General features: G+C 31.6%; 1 non-coding gene across 1 annotated transcript; it reads right to left on the bottom strand.

Moving 5' to 3' along the window:
* Window positions 1-6,928: 6,928 nt before the first annotated feature.
* Window positions 6,929-7,035, bottom strand: LOC139903413 (small nucleolar RNA R71). The gene has a single exon (XR_011778233.1). It is a non-coding gene; the product is annotated as a small nucleolar RNA R71 (small nucleolar RNA).
* Between the last annotated feature and the right edge of the window lie 1,959 nt (window positions 7,036-8,994).

Below are 8,994 nucleotides of genomic sequence, written 5' to 3'. Positions count from 1 at the left end.
AGCGCAGGAAGATCCGGAGCTTGTTACGGGTACGTTTCTTATTGACAATAAATCTGCTTATGTTTTATTTGATTCGGGTGCGGATAGAAGCTATATGAGTAGAGATTTTTGTGCTAAACTAAGTTGTCCGCTGACGCCTGATAATGCTAAAAACAAACATATATTTCATAGCATTATCCCTCAAGAAAGACAAGCTTTTAGTTGCAACAGTTCTATTTACAAGTGATATTCGTTTAAATAATAAAAGGTGAAGATAAAAGACAGATTCGACGAATTGAAGATGCAAACGACCAAAAAGCTCAAAAGTACAAAGTACAATCAAAGAGGTTCCAATTATTGATAAGAAACGTCTCAAAATTTCAAGAGTACAAGACGCGAAACGCAAAGTACAAGATATTAAATTATACGCAAGGACGTTCGAAAATCCGGAACCGGGACCAGAGTCAACTCTCAACGCTCGACGCAACGGACTAAAAATTACAAGTAAACTATGCACATGAATATAATAAATATATAATTAATTCTTAAAATTAATATATATATTATATTATATTATAAAAACCGTCGGCAGAAGAAAACAACAACATGTGAGCCTCCCCAGCTGGCCATGCGATAGCATGGCCTGGAGGAGCAAAACTCATGCGATCGCATGAGCCCCTTTTCCAGCCCACATGCCTATAAAATTCGCAGTTTGGTGAACATCAAACACATCTTTTTCTCCTCATTCATCATACGATATATATATATATATATATATATATATATATATATATATATATTCTATTTTAATTTTAATTTTAATTTTAATTTTAATTTCTAATAATAAGGGTATGTTAGCGAAGGTTGTAAGGGTGTAAGTCGAAATTCTGTCCGTGTAACGCTACGCTATTTTTAATCATTGTAAGTTATGTTCAACCTTTTTACATTAATGTCTCGTAGCTAAGTTATTATTATGCTTATTTAAAACAAAGTAATCATGATGTTGGGCTAAAAATATTAAAATTGGGTAATTGGGCTTTGTACCATAATTGGGGTTTGGACAAAAGAACGACACTTGTGAAAATTAGACTATGGGCTATTAATGGGCTTTATATTTGTTTAATTAAATGATAGTTTGTTAATTTTAATATAAAGATTTACAATTGGACGTCCCTATAAATAACCATATACACTCGATCGGACACAATGGGCGGGATATTTATATGTACGAATAATCGTTCATTTAACTGGACACGGGAATGGATTAATAGTCTATAGAATTATTAAAACAAGGGTGAAATTATATACAAGGACACTTGGCATAATTGATAACAAAGTATTAAAACATTGGGTTACACGCAGTCGATATCCTGGTGTAATTATTAAACAAAGTATTAAGACCTTGTTACAGTTTAAGTCCCCAATTAGTTGGAATATTTGACTTCGGATATAAGGATAATTTGACGAGGACACTCGCACTTTATATTTATGACTGATGGACTGTTATGGACAAAAACCAGACGGACATATTAAATAATCCAGGACAAAGAACAATTAACCCATGGGAATAAACTAAAATCAACACGTCAAACATCATGATTACGGAAGTTTAAATAAGCATAATTCCTTTATTTTCAAATTTAATTGCACTTCTAATTATCGCACTTTTATTTATTGTCATTGTATTTAATTGCACTTTTAATTATCGTACTATTTAATTATCGCAAGTTTATTTTATCGCACTTTTATTTATCGCAATTTCATTATGGTTATTTACTTTACACTTTAAATTAAGTCTTTTATTTATTTAATATTTTTACATTAGGTTTTAACTGCGACTAAAGTTTTAAAAATCGACAAACCGGTCATTAAATGGTAAAAAACCCCCTTTATAATAATAATATTACTTATATATATATTTGTATTTTTATAAAATTAAAACTAATATAGCGTTAAGCTTTGTTTAAAAGATTTCCCTGTGGAACGAACCGGACTTACTAAAAACTACACTACTGTACGATTAGGTACACTGCCTATAAGTTGAAAGGACCCGTCCTAATCCACCTGGACGAAGTCATCAACATTTGGTCCCATTGCGATGATCGGCTCCAAGTAATGTCCTTATATTGAGCAAATGCACAGCGAAAGACTTAATTCGTACCTGAGAATAAACATGCTTTAAAGTGTCAACCAAAAGGATGGTGAGTTCATAGGTTTATCATAACAATCATTTCAATATGTTAATAGACCACAAGATTTCATAATCATAAACATAATACACTCGCAAGTGTATGTAAAGCATTCTAAGTGTTTGAGCACTTGGTAACCATACTTAACATTTAATCAACGTCGCATATTCCCTTTATTATGAAATCTCACTACACCGTACCAAGTGTAGTCACCAAAACGAAGTACTGTGCAACCGTTGAATACTGGTCATCCAGTTCGGTTGGGGTTGTCAGGCCCGATAGATCTATCAACAGGATTCGCGTTTACAATACCCATGTAAATAGTAGTTACCAAGCTACAGGAAAATATGCCAGTGGTACAACTCAACGTAGAATATATTTTTAAGTACTTGTGTCTATTTTGTAAACATTTATAAAAGCAGCGCATGTATTCTCAGCCCAAATATATATATTGCAAAAGCAATTAAAAAGGGAGCAAATGAAACTCACTTTTGCCTTGAAGGTATTTAATTCGACGTGGTCTCCGATAGATATCACGAACCTAACCATATATATAATATATCAACATATTTTCTTTTTAAGTAATCGTTACATATATATATATACCTTTAATACTTTTAATATTTTCTTAGTCCGTGGTTAGCAGTCCGATGTTAGTGGTCCACAATTAGTTGCTTAAATAAAATAAATAAAGACCCCATCGTATTCGTATTGATCAGAATTAATCTCGACCCATGGTACCATGTTGTCAAATGACGTGTTGCGTACATAAAGTACCGTGTTGTCAAATGACGTGTTGCGTACAATCATGAGGTCTTATGATTAATCTTCTCGTGTTGTTTACGGGTGGTTCTGAAGTATATAAAATCAAATCATAAGTAATTATATATAAAATATCATATTAATTAGAAAAGATATGATTAATTTACTTTTTCTCCAAATATTTTCGTAGCTAAACTAGCTTCGGATACCCAATCTTGTTTTAGTCGTAGTTTCTTCATTACAACTCCGTTTTTGTTGGTTCAACTTGCCACTTCCTTGGATCGAGTCAAATTTTAAGAATATGAACTGAAAATACCTTAGTTTTTATTCAAAATCACAGGTTATAGGTCAAACTTAGGTAAAACTTATGAAAGTGATCATTTTCCATCATAAAAACAACATTTAATGATCATTTTTCTAAAAATACTTACACTTTGAGTTAAACCATGAAATTTTTATGTGTTAACATATTCATAAGAAATATCATTTTTCCAGAACATGAACTTCCAATTCAAAGTTCAAGATGGTTTTTAATTATCCAACCCAAAACAGCCCCCGGTTGCACTCCGACGACGTAGATTCAGTTTTAAGATGTTCTTTGTAAAACCAAGTTATATCTTGTTAGGTTAGCATATCATTATGATATATTACAGGTCTTGAAGTGTTTTAAAAGTCAAGTTAGAAGGATCTATTTAGTTTGCGAACAAGTTTGAAATCATTCAAACTATGTTCTTGTTGTTAAAATTTTATACCACAAAATAAGATAGCTATATGAATATGAATTGAATAAGATTATGAACAAGGTTGCTACCTCAAGTTACTTGGACAAAGTTACTGCAAAAGATAAGAAATAATCTTGGAATCAAAGAGTGGTGGAGTTAGATCAAAAGGTTAGAAGTAAACTTCTTCAAATGGGTGGTTATTTTGATATGTTCTTGAAAGAGTTTTCTTATGGTGTTTAAGGCTTGTAATTGAAGCTAAATGATGGGGAAAATGCTTGGAGATGATCAAGTATGAAGTTAGGAGTATTTTGAGAGAGAAATGAGGGTGTAGGTATAAGAAAATGGAGTGAAGAAATGGTGTTCATTTATAAAAACGTTTTTAGTTTATAAAGAAAGAAAAGGATTCCTAATTTTGTTTTCTTACTAATAATTCATACTACTTGACAAATCCTAGTTACCTCATATCTAGGTCAGTAATAATGTTGATTAGGATTTTGATTTGATGTGTATATACCAATAGTAAATACGTATTGAAGCTGGGTATGATACGGGTACATATACTCTAGATATACGTATAGAAATCTAGAGGAAACGGAACGAGAATTCAAATATAGCTATCTTTTGTGAATATACTTATATTGTTTTATGTATTTAAGTCCTTAAAAGTGATTAAATACATTATATATACGATACATGTATAAGCATTATAGATTATAAGTATATATATCAAAGAAATGTTACGTATAGTTATCGTTTTGAAAACTTAAGTTAGTAGTTTCAAAATATACTTATAACTCATTGTCATTAGTACACAATGAGATGTTAAACCATCCTTAGATCATGTTAAATATATATATAAATACATAAATAAACATAAACGTATAATTATCGTATGTTATATAGTTCGTGATATCATCGGTCATATTGGACGGTCAAACGTTGTGTAAAACTCTTTTCAAAAACACAAGTCTCAACAATTTGGATTGCTTATCATGTTGGTATGGTTTAATTTATGTAAATATTAATCTCATAAGTATAATTTGGTTGGAAAATTCCGGGTCATTACATAAGTGTTGTAGCAAGGTTTAGGTATATCCATTCTATAAATAAATAAATATCTTGTGTAAAATTGTATCATATTTAATAGTATTTCCTAGTAAAATATAAGCTATTTCATATACGCCTCGCATAACATCAAGTATTTTTGGCGCCGCTGACGGGGACAATTCTGCTTAAACGCCGGAAGCGCAATGCTATAAAAAAAAGATTTTTATTAATTTTTAGTTTCCTTTTGTAAAAATACGTTTTTGTAAAAATACGTTTTAAATTGCAAAAATATAAAAAGAAAAACAAAAATATAAATATAAATATTTTTAAGAGTTTGTTAAATATATAAGTTCTATAAAAATTTTCTTTATCTTTATTTTATAAAAATATAAGTTTTATTTAATTTATATAAATATATTATAAATATATAAATCATTAAAACAGAAAAAATATATATATATATATATATATATATAAAAAAAAACTCTCTGCCTGGTACTGTAGCAGCCAAGACCGTGGCCCAAAAACCTAGCTCATGCGATCGCATGATTCCGAAGGCAAAAACTCATGCGATCGCATGAGGTCTTCTGATAGGCCACAAACAACCCTAATTCAGCATTAATTACGATGTATATTTATTTATTATTATAAAACCCTAATTAGGTTATAATTAATTTATTATTTAGTTTTAGTTTTTATTTAATTTTTAATTTAAGTTATAGTTAGTTTAATTAAATTATAAAATTAATAGTTTTATAAAATAAATAATATAAAAATAATATTTTTATAAAAATTGTACTTTTTACAACTTTAAGTATATTTTTATATTTTGTACCCTTTTTAATTGTTTTAGCGTAATATTTATATTTTTCGCTCGTATTTAGTTTTAAGTTATAGTTTCTGCCATAGTATTTTTATTTCTAGATTTTTAGGCTTTGCCGTAAAATCTCTTAAGTGCTTTTTCTTTAGACTAAGATTTAGATACTTTAGAAATTTGCGACGCTGTTTTATTAAATTTAGTACCTTTTTAAGTTAATGCCATTTGGGATATAGTATTTCTTTTAAGCTTTAATATTTTTAGACTCAACTTTTAATTTTTAGTTTTTAGTTCCTTTTTAAGTTTCGACGCGCTACTTTCTTATTTTTATTTTTCGACGCCTATTATTTTTCAATCTTTTATTTTTCGATGTTTTTCGACGCGCTCTTTTTCTTTCTTATTTCTCGCCATTCTAGTTTTAGGACATAAAATTTTCTACTTCTTCTCTAAATTTCTTTAAATTACGAAAATTTATTTTAAGTGGTTAAATTGATAGACATCAAAATTTTCTGGTTCGTAGTAATAGTTGGATTTGTACGTGGACCAGGTTATTGGAGCCAAACAGTACTCAATTATATTGAGACCAAACGAATCCCGCCCCTCTGCTGCATCTTTTGGCTATTCGAAACGTGGGCAAAATCAGAAAAGTCTATTAATTTGATAACTTATATAATTTTTCTTATTTTTATAACTAATAGGATATTCAGCGAATGCATCGAGCAAAACGTTCACCACCTTTTGTACGTTCACCACCTGTAACTCGATCAAGACATCTAGCAAATATTGTCGCCGTTGATTTTTCTTTAGAATCGTCATCCAGTCGACCAAGTACTCCAATTCAAATTTCCGATAATCTATTTTTTGAACCCGACCTCACAATTGAGAATCCGGAGAATATTCAGGGATAATTCTTAGATCCTGAACCACTAATCTTTCCTCCGGAACCACCAATCATTCGAACAGAGATTGTTGAGGAAACAACCATTAAATCAGAATCCTCTAGTGATTCAGATTCAACAAATTCAATCATGAAAAATCTGGAACCTTTAAGTATGGAAGACCGAATGAGAGCTAAACGCACTGGTCAAGGTCACGCAATTACTCAACCAGACATTAATGCGCCAGATTATGAAATCAGAGGACAAATTCTACACATGGTAACTAATCAATGCCAATTTAGTGGTGCGCCGAAGGAAGATCCAAATGAACATCTTCGTACCTTTAATAGGATCTGCACTCTATTTAAAATAAGAGAAGTTAAGGATGAACAGATATATCTCATGTTATTTCTCTGGACTTTAAAGGGAGAAGCCAAAGATTGGTTAGAATCGTTACCTGAAGGGGCGATTGATACATGGGACGTTTTAGTTGAAAATTTTCTTAAACAATTCTTTCCGGCATCTAAAGCCGTAAGACTTCAAGGAGAAATTGTTACGTTCACACAGAAATCAAATGAAACTCTATATGAGGCATGGACCAGATTTGAAAAGTTATTGAGAGGATGTCCGCAACATGGTTTAGACACCTGTTAAATAGTACAAATATTCTACCAAGGATGCGACATCACTACAAGGAAAGACATAGATATAACAGCTGGTGGTTTTATTATGAAGAAAACAGAAACTGATGCTTATAAAATTATTGATAACACTGCTTCCCACTCACATGAGTGGCACCAAGAAAAAGATATCGTTAAATCGTCTAAAGCAGCTAGAGCAAATTCTAGCCATGACTTAGATTCCATTTCCGCAAAGATAGATGCTGTCGAGAGATGAATGGAAAAGATGACTAAAGATATACACTCAATACGAATTAGTTGTGAGCAGTGTGGAGGACCACATTTGACAAAAGATTGTCTCAGTATTGAACTAACAATGGAACAAAGAGAGAATATTTCATACATAAACCAAAGGCCTGGAAATAATTATCAGAATAATTATCAACCGCCAAGACCGATTTACAATCAAAACCAGAATTATAACCGAAATGTTCCATACAACAACCAACAAGGTCCTAGTAATCAACAACTATCCAATAATACTTACAATCAGCAAAGACCTAATTTTCAAAACAAACCACCACAAACCGATGATAAAAAGCCGAATTTAGAAGATATGATGACGAAGCTAGTTGAATCTCAAACTCAATTTTTCACATCTCAGAAACAAACCAATGAACAAAATGCTCAAGCATTTAGAAATCAACAAGCTTCTATTCAAAATTTGGAACAAGAAGTAAGTAACCTAGCAAGGTTAATAGGTGAAAGAAAACCGGGAAGTCTACCTAGTTATACAAATGCTAACCCCCAGAATGAAACAGCTAAAGCCATTACCACGATAAGTGGTATTACACTTAAACCACCTGAAATACCTGTAATTTCTGATGAAGCTATTCCTACTCCACAAGAACCACAACCTGAACAAGATAAGAAAAAAGAACCGGTAGTTGAAAAGGTTAATGAAGATAACACAGTTAAGGCTAAACCTTATGTTAAACCATACCAACCACCACTTCCTTACCCGAGTAAAATGAGAAAAGAGAGACTTGAAGCCGAGCAATCCAAATTCTTGGATATGTTTAAACAGATAAATATAAATCTTCCTTTCATTGATGTGATTTCAGGAATGCCTAGATATGCTAAATTTCTGAAAGATCTAATCACGAATAGAAAGAAAATGGAAGAACTCTCGGCTATTACTATGAATGCTAATTGTTCTGCAGTGCTGTTGAATAAGATACCAAAAAAATTATCAGATCCAGGAAGTTTCACAATTCCATGTTTTCTGGGTAGTCTAAAGCATTGGCAGACTTAGGTGCTAATATAAATCTAATGCCGTATTCACTATACGCTAAACTAGACCTTGGAGAATTGAAACCAACAAGAATAAGTATACAACTAGCCGATAGCTCAGTAAAATATCCTAGAGGGATAATGGAGAATATGCTAGTTAAAGTTGGTACTTTAGTATTTCCAGTAGATTTTGTTATCCTGGACATGGAAGAAGATTCTCGAGTACCTCTCATATTAGGAAGACCATTCTTAAACACGGCTAAAGCAATAATAGACGTGTTTGGTAAGAATCTGACCCTAAGTATAGAGGACGAGAGTGTTACCTTTTCAGTTGATAGATCCATGCAACAACCGCAATCTGCAGATAATACATGTTATTATATTCAAACTATAGAATCACATGCAGAATTGTAAGAAGAATTTCCAGAATTACAAGGAACAGGAGAATGTTCTTTAGGAGAAGGAACTGAACCAATTGATGAAACTGAAATGTTAGCTACACTTATGGCTAATGGATATGAACCAACAACAGAAGAAATTCAAATGCTAAAAGAAGAAGACAGATATCGATACAAATCATCGATAGAAGAACCTCCGACATTAGAGTTAAAGCCACTTCCAAACCATTTGAAATACGCTTATTTACATGGTGAATCTGAATTACCTGTAATAATATCGTCTTCTCTT

The sequence above is a fragment of the Rutidosis leptorrhynchoides genome, chromosome 3, assembly GCF_046630445.1.
Source record: "Rutidosis leptorrhynchoides isolate AG116_Rl617_1_P2 chromosome 3, CSIRO_AGI_Rlap_v1, whole genome shotgun sequence".
In the NCBI taxonomy this organism is placed as follows: Eukaryota; Viridiplantae; Streptophyta; class Magnoliopsida; order Asterales; family Asteraceae; genus Rutidosis; species Rutidosis leptorrhynchoides.
Note: the sequence above shows the minus strand (reverse complement) of the source record. Positions and strands in the feature narration are given on the sequence as shown.